Here is a 23,787-nt window from a genome sequence, read left to right as displayed (position 1 = left end):
TTTTCCTTTTCATTGAAGGGCACTGTCTACTCTGGCAGGAGTGTGGCCAATTTACATTTTTCCAGTTATATAAGGAGTTATGTGTGGAAACTTGGCTTAAACAGCTCTGTCTCATTTTAGTGATATTTCAGCTTCTCTCCAAGATGGTGCCCTGAACTACTGCTTTCCTATTTCCAAAGCTAGCTCAGGTTTTACTGACTTGCTCAACCTTTCTTCTTTCAGAGAACTATACCAGTTGTACTAACACCTTTGGGCTGGCTGTACACAGACAATGACCACCAGTGCTGGCTTTTTCACTGCCCTAACCCCAATTCACAGAACACATTTTATGCCTACTTGATATACTGGATTTAGAGTTGACAGCAGGTAGATCTATACTCATTAACCTCATAGGAAAGGAGAGATAGGAATGCCAGTAAGGGAGGAACACCATCCCAAAAGGAGAGGAAAACCAGGACACGAGAGTGGGTTAGCATGAGACCAAAGAGACAGAGAGAAGAGAGACAGATGGAAAGAGAAGCTGATTAGCAGTACACTGAGCCAGGCAAAAAATTTAACATAGCATTATTTTTAGATGTAAATAACCCAGGTCATAGAAACATACAATTTTAAATTGATTCAGTCATTTAAAACTAATGTTAGTCAAGTCATATTCTTCAACCATATACTACTGATATCTAACTACTCTGCAGGAAACTATTACATACTGTTGAATGTCAAAGAAAGCTGAGTGAGTTTTAGATGTTGATAACAATAAATCCATCCTCTCTGTGTTCTCTTCATGGCTCCAGTATTAGCTTCTGTGAACTGGCTCACAAAGTATGACTGCACCTGAGAATATGAGGCTTTATACCAAACCACAGGAAGAGTAGCAATTCAGAAATTAAGGATTTTTAATAATAATCTGGTTGATAAAAGCAGAATGCAAAATATGTCATGTACAAAACAGGAATTGTGCCTCAAAAAGGGTGGGAAATGATTCCAGCTTTAGTTCACATTTGCACATAGTAGAACTTATTAGTAATTTCAGGTACTTGGTTTCTACAAATATAAAATTATTTTATTTCCATTTGCTTCCACAAAGATACCTATCATAAAAGGATTTGATAATCCATTTTAATGCCACACTACAATAATAGGAAATGTTACCCCAGAAACCAATTGGAAAAAAATATAAAAAATCAAAAATACATATAGCTGAGAAGTAGATAGCTGACCAATAACAAAAGAGCAAAACTATTTCAACATACTTCTCATCTATACTCTTTACCATCTCACTCCAAGAAAGCCTGCATTTTCTGTTCCCTCTTTTACTAAGTTTTGCTCACTTCTGTCTAGTCACTCCCACCTTCCACTGACCACCGTTTGTTAAGAATACAAAAACACGTGACTAAATAACACAAAGTTTTTCATAAATGTAAAATCCCATTAATCCAAGACTCTAAGAAAGTACATACATTTCAAATTACAGTAAATGCTTTTAAGATTGCTCTGCCTTCTTAATTCTTGCTATGTCTTGGTACTCCTTGCATGCATGTGTAGTTACACGTGTATATGTGTGTATCTGTGTATTTTAATTTTATTCTTCAAAGCATAAGTCGATGTAAAATAACCTTAAATACCTCGTTGAAAGAAAACATGTATTTGTGTACAGTTGAAAATAACAATACATAATGAATATGGGCATGTAATGTAGCAAATATAAGTTTTATGGCATTACTAATGCCCTAGATATTTTATAAATATAACCAAGCTGGCAAAATTTAAGTGATGCTAACTACAGAACCTATTCTGATTCATACTTCTAAATTTATAACATTAGAATAGATGTTTCCCTTCTCTGTGATACTAACATCATTCAGTTCAGTCACTCAGTCGTGTCCAACTCTTTGGGACCCCATGAATCGCAGCACGCCAGGCCTCCCTGTCCATCACCAACTCCCAGAGTTCACTTAGATTCACGTCCATCGAGTCAGTGATGCCATCCAGCCATCTCATCCTCAGTCGTCCCCTTCTCCTCCTGCCCCCAATCCCTCCCAGCATCAGAGTCTTTTCTAATGAGTCAACTCTTTGCTTGAGGTGGCCAAACATCACTAGGAACTACTAAAATAATAAATAAAATTATAGGCCATCTGAAGCAAAGAACCAACTTATTGCAAAAGACCCTAATGCTGGGAAGATTGAGGGCAGGAGAAGAAGCAGGTGACAGAGGATGAAATGTTTGGATAGCGTCACCAACTCAGTGGACATGAATATGAGCAAACTCCAGGAGACAGTGAAAGACAGGGAAGCCTGGCGTGCTGCAGTACATGGGGTCGCAAAAAGTTGGACACAACTTAGCAACTGAAAAACAACAACAACAACAAAATAATAGAACTAAGAGGAGTAGGCACTGTTCTCCTCCCTCTCGTGAAGAAAGCAGCAGAAGTGTGGGCGGAACTTGAAGCAGCACCTGAACGTACTGCCCAGAAGCTGGGTGAAAATCTTGAGCCTGAAAATATGCATCAATATCCCCCATCCTTGCTCAGGGCTCCTCAGTGCTCACCTGGTTGCCTTCCAGCATTCTTGCTTTCCTGATTTTATCAAGAATCCATTTATCTCCAGCATAGCACAGGTATGGTATCTTAGAAAAGCTGACCTACCCAGTTTGAGAGATAGCCTTAATTTATTTTAAAGCAATTCCATTGATTCCCACCTGCCAGACACGGGTTCAAGATAGACGTGTGTGACAAGCCACCGTCAGGCCTGCTGAATTAAACCTTGGGTAGGCCTGATAACTAGTGAGGAATGCAGCATGGATCAATACCCTTGAATTCTCTCAGATGGTAACAGGTGGTACATACTCCACCCTGACCTAAAATGCAATAAAAGGCAGCAAATGTAATTGCGACAGATACCACTTTTCATAAGCTTCAGAGACCAACAAACTCTGGGTGTACAGACTTTAAGAAAAGCAAGGAGAAATACTGAGAACTTACGCTCTTGAAATGTACATGAGTGTTTTCTCCATTGCCTGTTTCCAGGTACAAGAATAAGCCAGTGACATAAACTAAACCCCGTATATTGTCATCACTGTTTCTCAAACAGGAAATAGGTGATTTAATCTGGCCCTGCTCTTGAAAGAGTCAACACGATTGGTAAGTACAGACAAGAGAGGAGTGAAATGCGGGCGAGTTCACCAGGCTACCTGGATACCCTATTACCACTAGGATCGGGGTCACTTGATCTGTGGAGCCTAAGGGAAAGTTTCTGGAAAGATGCAAGTTATTTAAGGATGAAAGATTTGTTAGTTCCACCAAGTTCCTTCCTTAAGCCATTGCCCATCATCCCAATGCTGCTAAGTTGTGGGCATCTTGAAGAAAATTTAGGAATGGATAATTGTGAAACACCCAAATCTAAGCAAGCTGGTTATGGAAGCTTGGAACCAGAGCCTGGATTCAGGGTCTGGAGCTGGGTCTTTCTCATAGAGTTTTTCAGCTGTGGTGAGATTTCTACAAATGTCTGTGGACCTGGGAGCCCAGAAGTCCAGGCTTTTTGGCTATATCCTTTTTACTTGCTGGCTTCTCTTCTTAGTGGGCTCTGGATGAAGGTTCCCAGCAGCAGCAGCAATCTCCCTTCCAGGATTACCCTTGGGCCATAGTTCCAAGTAATATCTCACTCCTGTTGGACCTAATAGGTAATTCAAATGAATGTGGGTTCCTGTTCAAGATGGCAATGTAGGAAGATCCTGAATTCACCTTTTCATCAATCCACTGAAACTAAAGTACATAAAGAACAATTTCCTCTGAAACAAACCTCCAAAATACTTAAGCAACTCCTGTGCATCAGGCAAACAAGGAAAAAAACCCACATCAAAATGAATAGGAGAGGCTGAGACACAGTCTGGCCATAAGCCCCACACTCAGCACAGCCAGCCAAAATGGGAATGGAACTCACAACCTGGAGTCCCTGAACTTCCCCCTGAAGAGCAAAAGGTTTGAACCCCACATCTGATACCCCAGCTTTGAAGACCTGCATCTGAGAAATCAATGCCCAAAATATCTAGCTCTAAAAGACAACTGGGAAAAAAAAAAAGGCCAATCAGGCCTTCATCTATAAGACTACAGTGATCTAAGAAATACTTCTTAACCAGCTTTTATGGATTCATCTGGCTATCCTCCCCTCATCCCAGAGCCTGCACAGATGTAACCACCTGAAATGCATGGTTTTCTGTGAAAGAGGCCTGGTTGCTTATCTTATAACTTGGACTTGAGGGGCAGGTATATCTAATTTAACACAAATCTGGGGCCCTACTGAAATGCTCTCCAAAGATGGAGGCCATATTTGTATTCTTCCTGGGTCTCATTCCAAGTCACCAGTATCTTCCAGAAAGGAGCCTATCTTCCAGAAAACTTGGGGTGCCCCAGTTTTTGCAGGTACCACCCAGGGGACACCCCTAGATCACCTGGCTCTGATAGCCAGTGGGGTTTGCATTCTCAGGCCCCACTGAGCTGTAACAAAGATTTCTAAAAGCCACCTCCCTGAGCAAAGTGAAGAGGCAGGAGACTGAAACGCCCAGTCACTATGGAAGAGGCCTATTGTGCTCATGGCTGCAGCCTGAGGGACAGGCTTCTAATCAAACATACATCTAAGGGCTGACCGCAACCCTCTCCAGAGACCTCAGAGTATGGGTGCTACATTTGTGCTCTCCCACTACTTTGCTCCTTGAGATGTGTCTTAACGATGACTGGTTTCATCTGACAGCAAAGCAAAACAATGAAAGCAAAAATAAGCAAGTAGGACTTCATCAAACTAAAAACTTCTGCACAGCAAAAGAAATAATCAACCACAACAACAGAAACCCACCACATAGGAGAAAATAGTTGCAAATCACACCTAATGAGGGGTTAATATGCAAAATCCATCAAGAATTCATCAACTCAGTAACAAAAAAAGTCCAATTTAAAGACAGGTAGAGAATCTGAATAGAAATTTTTCCAAAGAAGACATACGCATGGCCAACAGGTACATGAAAAGAGGCTCAACATCACTAACCCTCAGGGAAATGCAAACGAAAGCTACACTGAGATAGCAGCTCACACCTGTTGTATGGCCGTTATCAAAAAGATAAGAAGTAACAAATGTTGGTGAGCATGTGGAGAAAAGGGAAACTTCGTGGACTGTTGGCGGGGAAAGCTAGAATCAAATAAATCTAAAGAATTAATTTGAATGCTCTAAGAAAGGTTTACAAACACAAGAAATTCTATCTAGTTTGCCAAAAAGTCACCTATATGTATTTCTGCTATGCAACAAGCAAGAGATAAAACAATTTCTCATTGATTTTTGACCTAATCAACAAATTCCTAAGTATTCAAGAAGCATAATATATCTTTGCATAGGCATGAATTATTATTGTACTTCTTTCTAGTAAAAAACTCAATTTTAAAAAGCATCAGCAAAAATCACATTATTTTATATTTAATTAAAAATGATGTTGAGATAAAAGCAAACGAAAAGTAATTTTTATTTTTATTTCATCAAATCCATCTCCATGAATGAAATTCCCTTATGAAGAGACCAAGAGGCCAAACTTCCAGGTAAAATTCTTTAGGCTTTAAAACAAATGTGTTATGCTATCTGTGAAGCATAGGAAGCTGTCTCTTCCTCATTACTGTCTCCAGTGAAGCAATTCTGATGTTTTGTGCATTTCCCTATTAACAATGTGCATAGTATTCTGAAATAAGCTGACAAACTTTACAGAAAAACAGCTGTCAATTCACTACTTGATGAGCAGGCAGATATAAAGTCTTTCCATATTCAGTGTTTCCAAGGAAACCCCTCTTTCTGTATACACTCATTCAACATGCAAGCTTTGAAGCGACTGTATAGTCTCTGTGCGTGTGAGGGGAAAGCAAAATAGAGGTATAAGTTAAAAATCTCTAGAATGAAGCATTAGTTCCATGGCAATAAAGAGTATTATAAGAATTGGCTAACCATATTGATTTGATTGAACATAAGCAAGATGATGTTTGGGAAAAAAAAGAGGAAACTAGAAGAAATAAATATGCCCTAGGGAACCCAGTTAGTAAAATATTTCAAAAGGGAATGCCATTGTAAACAACACCAGAATGACAATATAAAGAGGGATGAGACAGGAAAGCAAAATAGAGCAACAGAAACAAAAGAACTGAAACTAAAGGAAAATAAGGAGACAAATTAAGAAAGAAAATAAATCTGTATATTTGAACATATTGATGTTTATTTACAGCAACACTAGTATAAAGAAAATTGACCGATGAGGTCAATTCCAAAAAAATCAATTTAATTAAATTAGTCAAAACAGTTGGCCGCAGTCTTACACTGAAAGTGTTTGATGTCTAACCTCTTTGGTGTACTCAGTAAGCATCTACTATCACCATTCTTTATGAAAATTATCAAGGCCATGAAATACTAAGATATGCATAAGTATGAGAATATTTCTATAATTATATTTCTAATATAATTTCATTAGGATGCTTTATTGTTTTGTTTTCACCTAGGTAATATTACTGTTTAACATTAACATTTTTAATATAGACAATCCTCAACTCACAATGGTTTAACTCACAATTTTTTGACTTTACAGACTTCCCTGGTGGTACAGTAGATAAGAATCCACCTGCCAATGCAGGGGACACAGGTTTGATCCCTGGTCTAGGAAGATTCCATGTGCCCAGAGTAACTAAGCCTGCATGCTGCAACTAGTAAAGCCTGGACATCTAAAACCTGTGCTGTCCCCCAACAAGAGAAGTCACCACAATGAGAAGTTCATGCACCACAATGAAGAGCAGCTCCTGCTCACTGCAACTAGAGAAAGCTTGCACGTAGCAATGAAGACCCAGCACAACCAATTATAAATAAATTAATTTTAAAAGATTTTTCAACTTTATACATTTGAAAGCAACAGTCATTCAATAGAAATTCTACTTCAAATGCTGAATTTTGAACTTTTCTTGGGCTAGCAATAGTGGGATACTGATAACTGGACAATAGCCTTGGACCTCAGCTTCCAGTCAGCCATGTGATCACAAGGTAAGCAACTGATACACTTACAACCTTTTTTTGTTCACTTTTAGTATAGCCTTCAATAAACTACATGAGTTATTCAACTCCTTATTATAAGATAGGTTTGTATTAGACAATTTTGCCCAAGTGTAGACCAATATAAATATTCTAAGCATGTGTGAGGCAGACTAGGCTAAGCTATGACATTCAATAGGTGAGATGTATTAAATGCATTTTATGCTTATGATATAGTCAACTTATAATGGGCTTATTGGGAAATAATTACCTAATTAACATGTTTCATGTTCAATGAAATGTATATATATGCACACAATTTTTGTTGTTGAACATCTGAGGATATACACACACACCCCCAGTTGAAAATGCCACAGCTTTAACAAGCCTACCCCTCCAAGGAGAACTCTACAGAACAAAATGATTAGACTCCATACCTCCTGCATCATCACAGCAATATTCTAGAACCTATCACTTCCAGTCACTGTGTGCTTTCCCTTCTTTCACATGCTTCTGAAGGACACTCCAATTTAAGTATGTAAGTTATGGATAAAGTGTTAGTCACTCAGTTGTGTCTGACTCTTTGTGAACCCCATGGGCTGTGGCCTTCCAGGCTCCTCTGTCCATGGGGATTCTCCAGGCAAGAACACTGGAGTGGGTAGCCATTTCCTTCTCCAAAGGATCTTTTCAACCCAGGAATCGAATTTGCATCTCCTGTGTCTCCTGCATTGCAGATAGATTCTTTACCCACTGAGCCGTAAGGTGTTCCTTTTTGGTTATAGATATATCTTCATCATAACATTGCTCTTTTAGCAAAATCCGTTTCAAGACTTCAAACAAAATTTGTGCTGACTTATTTTTCAGAGAAAACCAATCTGCTTGTGTCCTTCCATACCTGTGGCATGGTCATGTGAATGTTCACGTTTTCTTCCTAACCTAATAAAGCCTGAAATGCACACTCTGATGGAATGTGTGTTAATGTGTCAATGTGTTAATGAGACTTTGGGCCAATCAATTACCCTTCCACAGTGAGAATCTATGAATTTAATTTGTGCTTGTTGGGTCTATGTTGTGCAATGCCATTTAATTCAAGATAAATCTGCCCATTATGGGTAGAAATATGTGTTATGACTTGGGTCTTTTATAACATGACCTCATAACTGCAATTCAAAGGAAACTGTAAGATGAAGAGCTAGTACACTAGGGTTTGAAATGACAAACTGTCATTCCGATAAAGATTATTCAGGTAAAAAGTGATAGTACTAAGACTCAAACAAATTAGGAGAAACTGCTATCTATGCTGTACCAGTAGGATGAGTAGTGTAGACCATTTTGGCAATTTAATGTTACATTTTTCCTTTAAAAGATTTAGAAGGTCCCTGTTTAACAGCAATGGCGACCTATAGCCGCACTTCGTTTTGTTTGAACAAAAACACTTTCGTATGTGTCTAGGTCAGTGTTACAAATGGGACAGCTAAAAACTGACAGTTCCGAAATTCAAATTTGGATCTATTTCACTGGACTTGAGCATCTATCCAGCATCCGGATTCAGATCCATTGGAGTTTAACACATATGTTGGAGTGTAACTCTTCTGAGCTTCTTGAATCAAGTGATCATTAAGCTTCATTATACTCTTTTAGAATTAGGCAGAATGTATATTTAAATCTATGATAGAATAACAAAAAAAAAGCAGAATGATGAAATATAAAATGAAAAGTGAAAGTGAAGTCACTCAGTCATGCCTGACTTTTTGTGACCCCGTGGACTGTAGCCTATCAGGCTCCTCCGTCCATGGGATTCTCCAGGCAACAGTCCTGGAGTGGGTTGCCATTTCCTTCTCCAGGAAATCTTCCCAACCCAGGGATCGAACCCGGGTCTCCCACACTGGAGGCAGATGTTTTAACCTCTGTGCCACCAGGGAAGCCCCTGAAATATGAAATAATGTGTTATAAATGGAGCCTAGAAATTTGAAATACATGGTTTTGCCTATAGAACTAAGTAAATTTTGCTTTGTGACAAGTAAATGTGTGTGTGTGTGTGTGTGTGTGTGTGTGTGTGTTGCAACACATGGTATCCAAACTCAAGTCTACTAGGAGAATCAACATCAAAATGAAAAGGAATATAAATAGATTTTGTAGGCTCTTACAAAAAAGAATAATGTGTAATTTTATTGTTTTGTTTGATGTTTGCTTTTTGCTATATAATTTGTTTTATAACAGATTTGATATAATTCATATTACACAAAAGCCACACATTTAGTGTGTATAAATCAAGAGTTTTAGTAGATTCACATGGTTTTGCAACCATTACAATTAATTTTAGAATATTTTCACCACCCACAAAACAACCTGTTTACCTATTAACAGTCACTTCTATTCTCACCACCCTCAGCCCCTGACAACACTAATCTACCTTTAGTTTCTATGAATTCCCTACTCTAGATATGACATATCAACAGAATAAAAACATATGCGTCCATTCGTGACCATCTTCTTTCACATAGTGTAGTATTTTCAAGGTTCATCCATGTGGCATACATCAGTAAGTGATTTTTTATTACCTCATAATTATGACCAACCTAGATAACATATTCAAAAGCAGAGACATTACTTTGCTGACTAAGGTCCATCTAGTCAAGGCTATGGTTTTTCCTGTGGTCATGTATGGATGTGAGAGTTGGACTGTGAAGAAAGCTGAGCACCGAAGAATTGATGCTTTTGAACTGTGGTGTTGGAGAAGACTCTTGAGAGTCCCTTGGACTGCAAGGAGATCCAACCAGTCCATTCTGAAGGAGATCAGCCCTGGTGTTCTTTGGAAGGAGTGATGCTAAAGCTGAAACTCCAGTACTTTGGCCACCACATGCGAAGAGTTGACTCATTGGAAAAGACTCTGATGCTGGGAGGGATTGGGGGCAGGAGGAGAAGGGGATGACAGAGGATGAGATGGCTGGATGGCATCACGGACTCGATGGACATGAGTCTCAGTGAACTCTGGGAGATGGTGATGAACAGGGAGGCCTGGTGTGCTGCGATTCATGGGGTCGCAAAGAGTCGGATACGACTGAGCGACTGAACTGAACTGAATGTTCCATTGTATGGATATACTAGATTTTATTTACCAGTTGGTGATGGACAGGGATGCCTGATATGCTACAGTCCAGGGGCTTGCAAAGAATCAGACACAACTCAGCAAGTGAACTGAACTGATTTATCAATTATTAAGAACAATGGTTATTAAGAACAATGCCTTATGAACATTCATTCCAGTTTTTAAATAGAGATACACTTTATTTCTCTTGAGTATATACCTAGGAGTAGAGTTGCTGTATTATATGATAAATACAGGTTTAGCATATTCAGGAACATCGAAATTCTTTTCCAAAGTTGCAATAGCCATGTTACAGTCCTAGCTGCAATGTATGAGGATTCTAATTTCTCCACATTCTTGTCAACAGTTACCATCACCAGTCTATTTTAGCAATCCTAGTAGGTCTGAAACAGTATTTCATTCCAGGCAATTTGCTTTTGCCTAATAACTAATAACATTTAGCATCTTTTCAAACGTTTGTGACCCATTTATATATTTTCTTTGAAGTTGTATCTATACAAGTTCTTTGCCCATTTTTTTTTAACTGCTGAGTTGTAAAGGTTTTTTTATGTTCTGGATACTAGACCTCTAAAAATGATTTCCAGATATTACCTCCATTCTATGTGTATTTTCAATTTATTTGATGGCATCATTAGAAGTATATATATATATATAAAATCTTATAGAATATATGATTTTGATAAACCAATATTTACCTAATTTATTGCTCATGTTTTTATCTAAAAATCATAGTCTAACTAAAAGTCATGAAAATGTACTTAGATTTTCTTCTAAGCATTATAAGCTATTGTAGTAAGTTTTAAAATTTGGAAGTCTGGATCAGCCAATGTTTTTACTCCAACTGTTCTTTTTTTTTCAAGATTATCTGACTATTCTGAGCCTCTTGCATTTCTATATGAATTTTAGGATCAGTTAAAATTTAAGGGACTGGATATGACAAGATTATTTTGTTATTCTATTCCTTAAAATTCCTCATATACATTCAGGGTCATGTCAAAGTTCTACATGCCATAATCTACCCCCAAAATGAAAACAATTACACCATTCATTAGTCCTTTGAGTGATACCCACTGAGCAAGCTTCCTTTATATTTATTTTTTCATACCTTTTTCATAAGCCTTTGTAATGACTGAAAATGATGAGAGAGGAAGTGAAAGCAAATGTCAAGCTGAGAGTTGAGTGGAGTAATGAAATGTTCTAAAAGACCTTAAAAGCACAGCAATTACAAGTACTGAGAGATGAGTTATGAGTCAGGATTTGTGCTCTGAATCTAATAGTATTTTGAACATATTTATAAACAATGAAGCAAAGGGAGATTCAATAAAGACCATCAAATATGTGATAGATTTTCCTGTTTTTCTCTTTTAGTCTTTTAGAACTTTCCTAAATAAACCAAATAAATAAAGGAGATATATGTACATAAACATGTGTATAGGCTTCCCTGGTGGTTCAGATGGTAAAGAATCTGCCTGCAATGCAGGAGACACGGGTTTGATCCCTCGGTCAGGAAGATCCCCTGAAGAGGGGAGTAGCTAACCACTATAGTATTCTTGCCTGGAGAGTTCCAAGGACAAAAGAGCCTGGCGGGCTACAGTCCATGGGGTGACAAAGAGTTGGACATGACTGAGCAACTTTCACTTCACTTACTTTTTCATATGAGTGTGTGTATATATATATATATCTCAGTCACTCAGTCATTTCCGACTCTTCATGACCCCATGGACTGCAGTGCTCTAGGCTTCCCTGTCCTTCACCATCTCAGGAGCTTGCTCAAGCTCATGTCCATTGAGTCAGTGATGCCACGCAACCATCTCGTCCTCTGCCTTCCCCTTCTCCACCTGCCTTCAATCGTTCCCAGCATCAAGGTCTTCTCTAATGAGCTGACTCTTCACATCAGGTGGCCAAAGTATTGGAGCTTCATCTTCAGCATCAGTCCTTCTAATGAATATTCAGGATTGATTTCCTTTAGGACTGATTGGTTTGATCTCTTTGCAGTCAAAGGGACTCTCGAGAGTCTTCTCCAACACCACATCGCAAAAGTATCAATTCTTTGGCTTTCAGCCATCTTTATGGTCCAACCCTCATATTCATACATGACTGCTGGAAAAACTAAAGCTTAGACTATCCAGACCTTTGTCAGCCAAGTAATGTCTCTGCTTTTTAATATTCTGTCTAGGTTTGTTGTAGCTTTTCTTACAAGGAGCAAGCATCTTTTAATTTCATGGTTGCAGTCATCAACTTCAGTGATTCTGGAGCCCAAAACAATAAAGTCTGTCACTGTTTACATTGTTTCCCCATCTATTTTCCTTGAAGTGATGGGCCCATATGCCATGATCTTCATTTTTTGAATGTTGAGTTTTAAGCCAGCTCACTCTTCTCTTTCACCTTCATCAAGAGGCTCTTTAGTTTCTCTATGCTTTCTGCCATAAGGGTGATGTCATCTGCATATCTGAGGTTATTGAGATATATATATATCTACATATATTATCTCAATCCATCATGGACTGTTTTGTGTCTCTTGTTTTACTGCTAGCTATATTTTCCTAAATCTTTCAGTAAAATTGATTCTCTAGGTAGACATATCCAGTTCATCCTGGGGATTTTACAAATCCTTGGCACATTATTGAAGTTAAAGTGTTACTCAGTATTGTCCAACTCTTTGCGACGCCACGGACTGTAGCCCACAAGGCTCCTCTGTCCATGGAATTCTCCAGGCATGAATACTGCAGTGAATAGCCATGCACTTCTATGACCCAGGGATCTTCCTGACCCAGGGATCAAACCCTTGTCTTCTGTATTGCAGGCAGATTCTTCACCATCCGAGCCACCGGAAGTCCATTATTATGGCCCTGATAAGGTGTGAGAACCCCAAGTAGAGACTGTATTGCAGAACCATTCTTGTGTTTTGAATTCAAGTTCCTAATGTACCTGACTTGTTTTCATTTAGTTTTCGAGGTTAATGAATGCTGAACCACTTTTAGTAGTTTCTGGCTGAATTTACTATACTCTTCACCTTTGTCATTTATGGGACTGGTGAAAATGTACAAGAGTAATTGAACTCATAATTACCAAAATACATATACTGTTGGGTATGCAAAAGGAATCTTAAAGCTTTTACCTTTACACCATTTGCTTTTTCAACCTTTAATTTATCCTGTATTATGCATGTAAGCTTAGAAAATACTTTAAAAATCAACAACAAAGACAGACTAATTCAGGGTTAATGACTTTCCAATCAAGATAGAGAGCAAGACAGTAGGAGAGATCTTTTATACTCTTCTAGTTAATCTTTATTCAGCCTCCAAAACTCAGTTAATATTATTTTACCAAAATAAAACCTTTCCAGGATATCGCACTCTGTTTTGCTACTCCCTGTTTAGACTAGGTACTACTTTGAGCTCCCAGAATACTTCCAATTTTTTCTATCGTAGCGTTTATCACGTATTTATAAGGTAACTCTCTGATTGCAGACCTACTCCCTTGAGATGAACTTTCTTAGTTCTAGACCATGTCTTTCATTTTTTAAACACTAATGTCCTACCCTGTATTTAACATAGGTTTGGTAAATAATATTTAAAGACTTGATACATTTAAAACCATCAATTCTCTCTCCTTTGTTCCATTTTTTTTTTGTTCCTTTGATAATCTATTTCTTATTTTAAATGGATCTAGACAAGGACCCCATTTCAAAACACTGTGTCTACTCTCAGCGAGGGTTCTCGTTTGGCCCTTACTGGTGAGTTTTCACTAGATTTCCATTCATCTCCCACATTAAGGATATTATCCACAGACAAAACTCTCTTTAGATACAGAGTAATATCTCTATTTTATGCAGGAATCCATTCAGTTTTTTATTCAGGAAGACAGCCTATATCTCAAGCTTATCTCTGATGGATGACTTTAGGCAGCTTAAGAAGGATCCCTATCAGAATCTATTTCCTGTGAGCCCAACATTGGCCAGTCCATTTTTTGGTTTTACAAATTGAACTTGCTATCCCTAACCCATTGTCAGCTATTAGTAATGGCTTCTTGGTGTGAAATTTATTGTACTGCATTTTTTGCTAGTATCTAACTCAAATCAACTATCCTAAACAGTAAGGTTTTACTAGAACAGAAATAAAGAAGAAAAAGTTCGTTCAGGAGCCTGTGACACTCACTTCCTAGGAGAGGAGACCAGGGCTAGTACCTCACTAGCTGATGCCATTGGGCCTGAGAGATAAAATGGAAATCCTATCACTTGTAGGAACTTGCATTTAGACGTTAAGGGAACGTAGAGTGGGTGCAGGGACAAACAACAAATTTCATCGACTCCAAAATCACTGCAGATGGTGACTGCAGCCGTGAAATTAAAAGACGCTTACTCCTTGGAAGAAAAGTTATGACCAACCTAGATAGCATATTCAAAAGCAGAGACATTACTTTGCCGACTAAGGTCCGTCTAGTCAAGGCTATGGTTTTTCCTGTGGTCATGTATGGATGTGCGAGTTGGACTGTGAAGAAGGCTGAGCGCCGAATAATTGATGCTTTTGAACTGTGGTGTTGGAGAAGACTCTTGAGAGTCCCTTAGACTGCAAGGAGATCCAACCAGTCCATTCTGAGGGAGATCAGTCCTGGGATTTCTTTGGAGGGAATGATGCTGAAGCTGAAACTCTAGTACTTTGGCCACCTCATGCGAAGAGTTGACTCATTGGAAAAGACTCTGACGCTGGGAGGGATTGGGGGCAGGAGGAGAAGGGGATCACAGGACGAGACGGCTGGATGGCATCACTGACTCGACGGACATGAGTCTGAGTGAACTCTGGGAGTTGTTGATGGACAGGGAGGCCTTGCGTGCTGTGATTCATGGGGTCGCAAAGAGTTGGACATGACTGAGTGACAGAACTGAACTGAACTGAAAATGCATGTGGCCTGTGCAATTTTTCATTTTCTTAATGAAAATGACAGATGAGAGAAAAAGAAAGTGGCTAATTTTACTCTTCCCGACCTAACCCTGCTTGTCTCCAGGATTTTGCAAATCCTTCTGCAATGCAGTGTTTTGGCAACACGTCTTCACACAGAATAGATGTGTAATCACCCGAGGAATTAGTGAAACTGCTTTCATTTGATTTGATGTGATTCATGCAAAGTGTAAAGCAATTTTGCATTACAGAAATAATCCTTCATATAGAATATTCTTATAAGGAAGCTTTAGACTTAAAGTTCACCCTCTCACCTGATCAGAGTGTAACAAAAACCAAATAGTGTCAGTGTATCCTTTTAGCTGGAATCACTCATACAAATATCTAACTGGCATTCTGCTGCCAATGCTATTATTTCATTTTAAACTGACAATAAAAATCCTGCTGGACAGTTTACGATACACCATCAAATCAATGTCACCAGAAGGATGAGGAACACTGTGCAATTCAGATTCTAGGAAAGGCATGAGCTTTCTCTGGGTTATAGAGGACTCTAAAGGAAATAATTGTTGATGTTAAAGATACAAAGAGGCACTACCAGTAACTAATACAAAAATCTCTTCCTTTTAGACTATACCACAAACAAAAACATTTCACAACTTAATTACTTATTTGGGTGCTGTCTGTCCAACTCTTTTTAGCCCCATGGACTATAGCCCACCAGGCTCCTATTTCCATAGAATTTTCCAGGCAAGAACACTAGAGTGGGTTGCCATTTCCTCCTCCAGGGGATCCTCCAGACCCAGGGATCAAAGCTTCATCTCTTGTCTCTCCTGCATTGGAAGACAGATTCTTTATCATTAGCACAACTTGGGAAGTGCTTAATCTTAAATGTGTTTATCTTAATTGCACAGGGTTGAGACAAATGTCACATAACTAGTTACTAGGAATGCTCCCACATGCCATTACTTTCCCTACATTTAGTCCATTTTTTCTTTCATCATAACCAGTTTTATCAGAATCCTTCAGCTCTTTTATTTGGTGACCTTGGGAAGCAGAAGTTCCCAAAACTTTAGAAATCACAGACCATTAAAAAATAAAAGTGAGGTTAAAAAAAATGGAAAGTTTAATCTACCATTTCTGAAGTTTCACTCTTCTAAAAAATAAGCACTTCCCACCACTATAAAAGACAGAAAAAATCTTCAACAGGTAGAAAGGGAAGCTACCCAAAATAAAAGGCTTTCCTTTAAATTGGTTACGTTTAACTTTGTGGAAAACTCACTACCTTACCTTTATGTTTTCATTTTCCACACACAAGTGAAAATGCCTTCGTGACCAAGTGCACTGAAAATCCATTTTGAGATAACATCAGCTCATTTTTGGCAGAGCCTTGACCAAGGCTAAAAGGCGTTCATTCATTTTAATCCTGTAATCATCTATGGACTAACCTATTGTGTTCAAGCCCTTGATCTAGATCCTAAATAACGCCAGAATCAGAACAGTCCAATCCCTGCCTTCAGATAGCTTATGATCTAAAAAAGAAGATAAGAAACAGTGAACTTAAGAAAAGGTAACGAGAAATACCGTAAGAGAGGAACAAACCAAGCTATGAAGGTTGAAAGAAAAAGAGAGTAACATTTATTCAGGGAATCGGAAATGGCTTCGTGGAAAAATTAGAAATGGAATGGAGCCTAAAGAATAGGGGGTATCTCAAGAGCAAGAAGGGAGGGTGTGTGTGTGTTTGGGTGTATGTATGTTATGGGTGTGTGTGTGTAGAGATGAAAGAATGGAAAAAGAGCATTCCAGAAAATAAGAGGAGAAAGGCATGGGCTACAAAGTTCATGCCACATCTTAGCAATAGGCAATGTGTAATTATTAAAGGTTTTGAGAGGAAAATATTGTAGAACAAGAATGCTTTCAGGAGAACCAATTTTAAGATTTTATTTAAGAAAGTTTTTGAGGTATGCATTATTTCAAGTGCAAGGTTCACTGATTTTCAAATTCTGACCACTGAATTTATAACCCAAGAAGCTGGAAGAAAAAAAAAAAAGATTTCATTGAGTGAAAAATGTATTATAAGAGTTTGTTTGCATTTTGGTGGTCCAAAAGATGTGTCCCTGACATTGGCTTCCAGGATGAAGCAAGAGCAAATCGCCACGTAGCACTGGCCCCAAGGCATATGGGAGTAAAAGGAAAATAATCTGGAAGAGAAAGCTTCTCTAAAGCTGAGGAAGGACCTGGGTGGGAGAAAGGGGTTTGGGGGAAGGGGTCTCAAAATGGCATTGCTTCTGATCAAGGAACTCACTTCATAGCAAATGATGTCTGAAAATGAACCCACGATCATGGAATTCACTGGCCTTGTCGTGTTCCCCATCATCCTGAAGCAACTGATTTGGTAGAATGGCCTTTTGAAGACTCCATTAGAGTGTCACCTAGATGGTGATACCTTTCAGGACTGGGGCAAGATTCTCCAGGAGGATGTACACATCCTGCATCAGCATCTGACACATAGTGCTGTTGTTTCTATAGCCAGGATCCGCAGGGCCGGGAATCAAGAGGTCAGCATGGGAGTGGCACCCTTCACTACTATCCCTAGTGACCCACTTGCTACCCCCTAGACTTCATGTTCTGCTGATCTAGACGTCCGTTCCAAAGGGAGGAATGCATCTACCAGGAAACACAAGAAGGATTCCACTAAAGTAGGAGTTAAGACAGTTACCTGGCCACTTTGGGTTCCTTCTGCCTCTGAATCAACAGGCAAGAAAAGGGAGTTACTGTTCCAGCTGGGGTGACTGGGCCTGACAACCAAGAAGGAATGGACAACTACTCTAAAATGGAGGGAAGGAAAAGTATGTCTCAAATACAGGAGATCCCTTACGACATCTCTTAGAATGAAAATGACCTGGGATTAAACTCAGTAAGAACCAACAACAATCCAATCCGAGCAGTGCTACTAGTGGCCTGGACCTTCAGGAGTGCAGCTCTGAGTCACCCCACCAGGCAAAGAGGGCTTCCCAGGTGGCCCTACTGGTAAAGAACCCGGCTGCCAATTCAGGAGACCAAAGACACAGTTTCATCTCTGGGTTAGGAAGATCCCCTGAAGGAGGGCATGGCAACCCACTGCAGTATTCTTGCCTGGAGAATCACCATGGACAGATGAGTCTGGAGGGCCACAGTCCATGGGGTCACAAAGAGTCGGACATAAATGAGTGATGGTCACACTATGACCACGTGACTAGTTACAGAAATGAAAACTATCATTGTCATGAGTATTTCTGCCTTGCTCTGTTATCAGTATGACTGTCTATAACATAAATATCTTTGTGTTCTCTCCTCTCTTATCCCCTTATCACATAACTTAAAATATATTGACCTTATACTATTCAAGTGCCATCACTTTGCATCTTCATGTCTTAAATTATGGAATATCAAAGAAAAAAGTAAATATCACCCAAGGACTTTACATCCTCCTCTGGAGAAACAGTGAGTTTTCAGTTGTATTTAGGATAGCTATAGTATCTTAGACAGAGGTATGACCCTGTTATTGTCTTTATTTGGAGATGAAATACAGTTTAAGGAGATGTATATGAATGTCAAGTTGATAAGAGGTAAACTCATGATACTTAATTTTTTGTGTCAGCTTGACCATGGTGCCCAGATATTTGATCAAATATTATTCTGGATGTTTCCATGAGGGTGGTTTTTGGATGAGACGAACATTTAAATAGATTAACTTTGAATCTATAAAGTATTAATAGATTGCCTGCTTTGATGACAGTGTCCCTCAGTTAGATGCTGTAGTAGGACAGAAAATGACCTCTCCTAAGCAAGAATGGATTCTGTCAGCAGACTGCCTTTGAACTTAAACTGTCACTCTTCCCTGAGTCTCCAACATGCCAGTCTAATCCCCTAAGATTTTGAACTTGGCAATGTCCACCTTCATATGAGCCAATTCCTTAAAGTAAATTAATCAATCCATCTCTATCTCTCCCTGTAGACCTATGACAGGAGAGAGAGAGAAAGAATATATACACATCCAGTCTATATAAATACACACACATACCCATATCATATTGGCACTGCTTCTCTGGAGAACTCTAATACAGCTGCCTTCAAGCTCTACACACACAGTGATATAGGCATTCTGTAGATACAAATATAAACATACATATTAGGATTAATGAAATCCGCAGCTTAAAAGAACATGCACTTATTCTGTTTCTGTGAGAAAAGGTCTGGGCATGTCTCATGTGTCCTCTGCATAGAGTCTCATCAATTGCAATCAAGGTATTGACAGGTATAATGGTGTCATCTCAGGCTAAACGGATAAAGGATCCATTTTTGCAGAATTCAGTATTCTGTGATTGTAGAGTTGAAGGTTTCAGTCTTGCTGGCTGTTGTTAACTAGTGCAAGTTGATCAATTACTAAATATATAGAGCCTATAAAAACTATAGCAGTTTCCGAAACAAATTCAGTATCTTTTTGACTAATGCGTAGTTTCTGTCTTCCTTCACTCTATAAAGTCATAAACTAATTTGATTCTGAAACCTCATTCAGCCAGATATCTCCAAATTCATTTTAAGATGAGGAAGACTCAAGTGTTAAAGCAGCATAAAATTTGACAAAATAGTTCTGCCATTCCCCAGCGGTAAAATACCAAAATGATCTTCATAGTCTAGTGAGTTATGGAAATGGAAGGAACTGTAAACTGGTATTAATGGGAGACAAGAAGAAAAGGAAATACTGTGGTCAGACTTTAAAATTATTTGGTGTGCCTCATAATACTTCCCCGCTCTATATTTTAGCTAAATTGAACAATTTAACAATTTAACCATCAGCTTTTAGGGGGGATCTTTTGTAATTATGATTTTAATTCAAGAAGTTAATAATCTTGTTTATTTTCTGTTTTTCATCAAATGTAATATGCGCTTCTGTCAGTCCCCTCAGCCTCCGCCTCCTCCGCCCCTCCGCCAGCTCTCCGGTGCCACCTCGGCCAGTGGTCCTCCGCGGGAGGGAGCGGGGCGGTGGGCGGCCGGCGGTCCTGTGCGCTAGGCAATGCTGTTTCGTCTGCATGGGATCTCCCCGCCATGCCCCTGTGCTCTGAGGTGGACAGCAAATTGTGTGTTTATCAAACCTTTATCAAACGTTCCCACTACTGCAGGGAGGGCGCATGCATCTTCAGTGGGACTTGGAATTCCTGGAGAATTGCCTTTGTGACAAGTTGACAGAATCTCTTTAAGTTCCATCTCTAAGTTTTCCACATTTGTCTGTATCTTGAGAGTCCCTTGAACTGCAAGGAAATCCAACCAGTCCATCCTAAAGGAGATCAGTCCTGAGTGTTCACTGGAGGGGCTGATGTTGAAGCCAAAACTCTAATACTCTGGCAACCTGATGCAAAGGGCTGACTTGTTTGAAAAGACCCTGATGTTGAGAAAGATTGAAGGTGGGAGAAGAAGGGGAGGGCAGAGGATGAGATGGTTGGATGGCATCACCAACTCAATGGACATGAGTTTGGGTGGACTCCGGGAGTTGGTGATAGACAGAGAGGCCTGGAGTGCTGCAGTCCATGGGGTCGCAGAGTCGAACGTGACTAAACTGACTAACTGACCAACCCTATTTGCAGTTTGTTGTGTTTCAAAAAGACGTCAAGAAACCATGAACAGCTTTAGTAATGAGTTTGACTGCCATTTCTTAGATGAAGGCATTGCTACCAAGGACCTTCTGGACCAAAAAAACTAATGAAGTTTCTTCTGATGATGATAAGCATGCCTTCTACATTGCAGATCTGGGAGACATTCTAAAGAAACATCTGAGATGGTTTAAAGCTCTTCCTCGGTCACCACCATTTTTGCAGTCAAATGCAATGACAGTAGAACCATAGTGAAGACCCTAGCTGCCAATAGGACAAGACTTGACTGTGCCAGCAAGACTAAATTACAACTGGTGCTGTCTCAGGATGTCTCCAGAGAGGATTACCTATGCAAATCTGTATAAACAAGTGTCTCAGATTAAGCACACTGCCAGTAACAGGGTACAGATGATGACTTTTGATAGTGAAGTCGAGTTGATGAAAGTTTCCAGGGCACATCCAAAGGTCAAGTTGGTTTTGCAGATTGCCACTGATAATTCCAAAACAGTATGTCACCTCAGTGTCAAATTTGGTGCCACAGGCTTTTCTTTTGGAATGGGCAAAAGAGCTAGATATTGATGTCATTTGTGTCATCTTCCATGTGGGAAGTGGCTGTACTGATCCTGAGACCTTTGTGCAGGTGATCTCTGATGCCTGCTGTGTCTTTGACATAGGAGCTAAGGTTGGTTTCAACATGTACCTGCTTGCTATTGGTGGTGGCTTTCCTGGATCTGAGGATGTAAAGCTTAAATTTGGAGATCACCAGTGTAATCAAGCCAGCATTGGACAAGTATTTTCCATCAGACTCTGGAGTGAGAATCATATCTGAGCCAGGCAGATACTATGTTGCAATCAGCTTTCACATTCACAGTTAATATCATTGCCAAAAAAAACTCATATTAAAGGAACAGACAGACTCTGATGATAAAGAGGAGTCAAGTGAACAAACAGTTATGTATTACATGAGTGATGGAGTATATGGGTCATTTAACTGCATTCTTTAGGATCACACACATGAAGCCTCTTCTGCAGAAGAGACCAAAACCAGACAAGAAGTGTTATTCATCCAGCATCTGGGGACCAATCTGTGATGGCCTGGACCACATTGTTGAGCACTATAACCTGCATGTGGGCAATTGGATGCTCTTTGAGAACATGGGTGCTTACACTGTCACTGCTGCTTCTACCGTCAATGGATTTCAGAGACCTACCATCTACTATGTGATGCCAGGGCCAACATGGCAACTGATGAAGCAGATTCAAAACCAGGACTTCCCACCCAGAGTGGAGGAGCAGGAAGTCAGCCCCCTGCACCCTGTTCTGTGCCCAAGAGAGCAGCATGAAGCAGCATTCAGCAGACTGTGCTTCCACTCGTATTAACATGTAGCTACCATTCTTGTAGCTGTTAACTGTGAGTTTAGCTTGATTTAAAGGTTTGGGGGGGACCATTTAACTTAATTACTGCTCGTTCTGAGATGTCTATATGAGTAGGGCTGACACACAGGTACACCAGTGTGGAAGACTGGGAGATGGGGGTCACATTTATCTGTGTTCCTGTGGAAACTGTTAGGTAGTTAGAACAGCAAAGAGGAGTCCAGAATGGCCGTGGCTAAAAGACAAAGGGAAAAGCCATGAAAATAGAACAAAGGGAGGTCCAAGGACCAGTGTGAAGACCTCAGGTAAAACAGACAGCCCTCCTAGCTAGCCCAATTTACACAGGGCAGGCTCAGGGGGAGGAGAAAAAGCGTATAAAAAGAGGAGCCAAAATTGAGCTGGGGGTTTCTCTTCTCTTTGTGTCTTCTGGGTTGGCCCACCCTCATGCCTCGAGGATGTATTTTCCTTTGCTTGCCAAATAAAACTGAGCTGTAACATGGAGCTGTAACACCGGTCCTTCCATTGCTTCAAAATTTTGCCGTAGCGAGACAGAACTGAGGAAATTACACACTCCTCCAACAAAACTATTTGAATATTTGTTTTATATGGATTTTTATTCACTTTTCAAACATGCTACTAAAGGCTTCAACTGCTGAGCAAGCGTTTGTGGCTTGTGTATCAGCAGGATGGGCCAGAAGCTTAGTGTTGCAACTGGTTTTAACAAAAAGGAATAAAGTATCTTGACACTAAAAGAAAAAAAATGTAATGTGTGATAAGAGGTAGCCTCAAAACCAGTATTAAACAATTTAGCAACCATGTTATGTGGTTGTGGTGGTGGTGGTGTTTAGTCTCTGAGTTGTGTCCAACTCTTGTGACCCCATGGACTGCAGCTCACCAAGCTCCTCTGTCTGTGGATTTATTGACATACCACTGAGCCACCAACCATGTAACTACTAATCAATATTCAGAAAAGTCTTCATGTTTCTGTAGAAATACAAAATTTAGTTCATATCTGACATTGTGCTTAATCTCTCACCATGGATACCATGGAAACATTTGAAAAGGTGACTAAATTGACATTATCTGTAACTAATCTAAAATTTGGGCTTCCCTGATAGCTCAGTTGGTAATTTATCTTTATGCTATCTTCCAAATTATTGGGCTTGATCATTTCATTCAAACCGGGAAAACGTTGTAAAACCAAATCTATAACCAGATCTGGATATAAGACATGTAATACATTCCTAAGCAGAAACATTTATTAAAAATTACAGCTAAAGATTAGATAAGCTTATGGAAACAATCTGAAGAAAAATTTTAAGGATCTGAAAAAGCTGATAAAGTAACATTTGCCTAAAAAATACATTGGTTTGTAATCCCTATTTAATGGTTTCCAAAAAATTTTAAGAGTAATATTTTTCTCCTTCATTTAATTCACAATCTTATTCATTCAAACTTTCAGATTTACATGTTGCCAGGTTCAAATGCAAATGTCTCATCAGCTGTCAGCTTAAAAAGAAAAGATCTTATAAATTCAAAGTGTGATTATTTGGCTGCTTCTGGAAACTTAAGCTTTATTCTTTCAGTCTCAAATATATTAAAAATAGATAATACGTACATAAAAAGATCAAGCTGAGGCTATTTTGACCAAAGTAATGAATAAAACCTAAAGCTAAACCACTAATATTTCTAAAAGAATTTATTCTCTTATTTCACATTATCCTCTTTTAATCTTTTA

General features: G+C 39.3%; 1 pseudogene; it reads left to right on the top strand.

The window, feature by feature from the left end:
- On the top strand, positions 20,702–22,062 carry LOC102188903 (annotated as a pseudogene).

Source organism: Capra hircus, chromosome 21 (assembly GCF_001704415.2).
Source record: "Capra hircus breed San Clemente chromosome 21, ASM170441v1, whole genome shotgun sequence".
NCBI classification, from domain to species: Eukaryota; Metazoa; Chordata; class Mammalia; order Artiodactyla; family Bovidae; genus Capra; species Capra hircus.
Note: the sequence above shows the minus strand (reverse complement) of the source record. Positions and strands in the feature narration are given on the sequence as shown.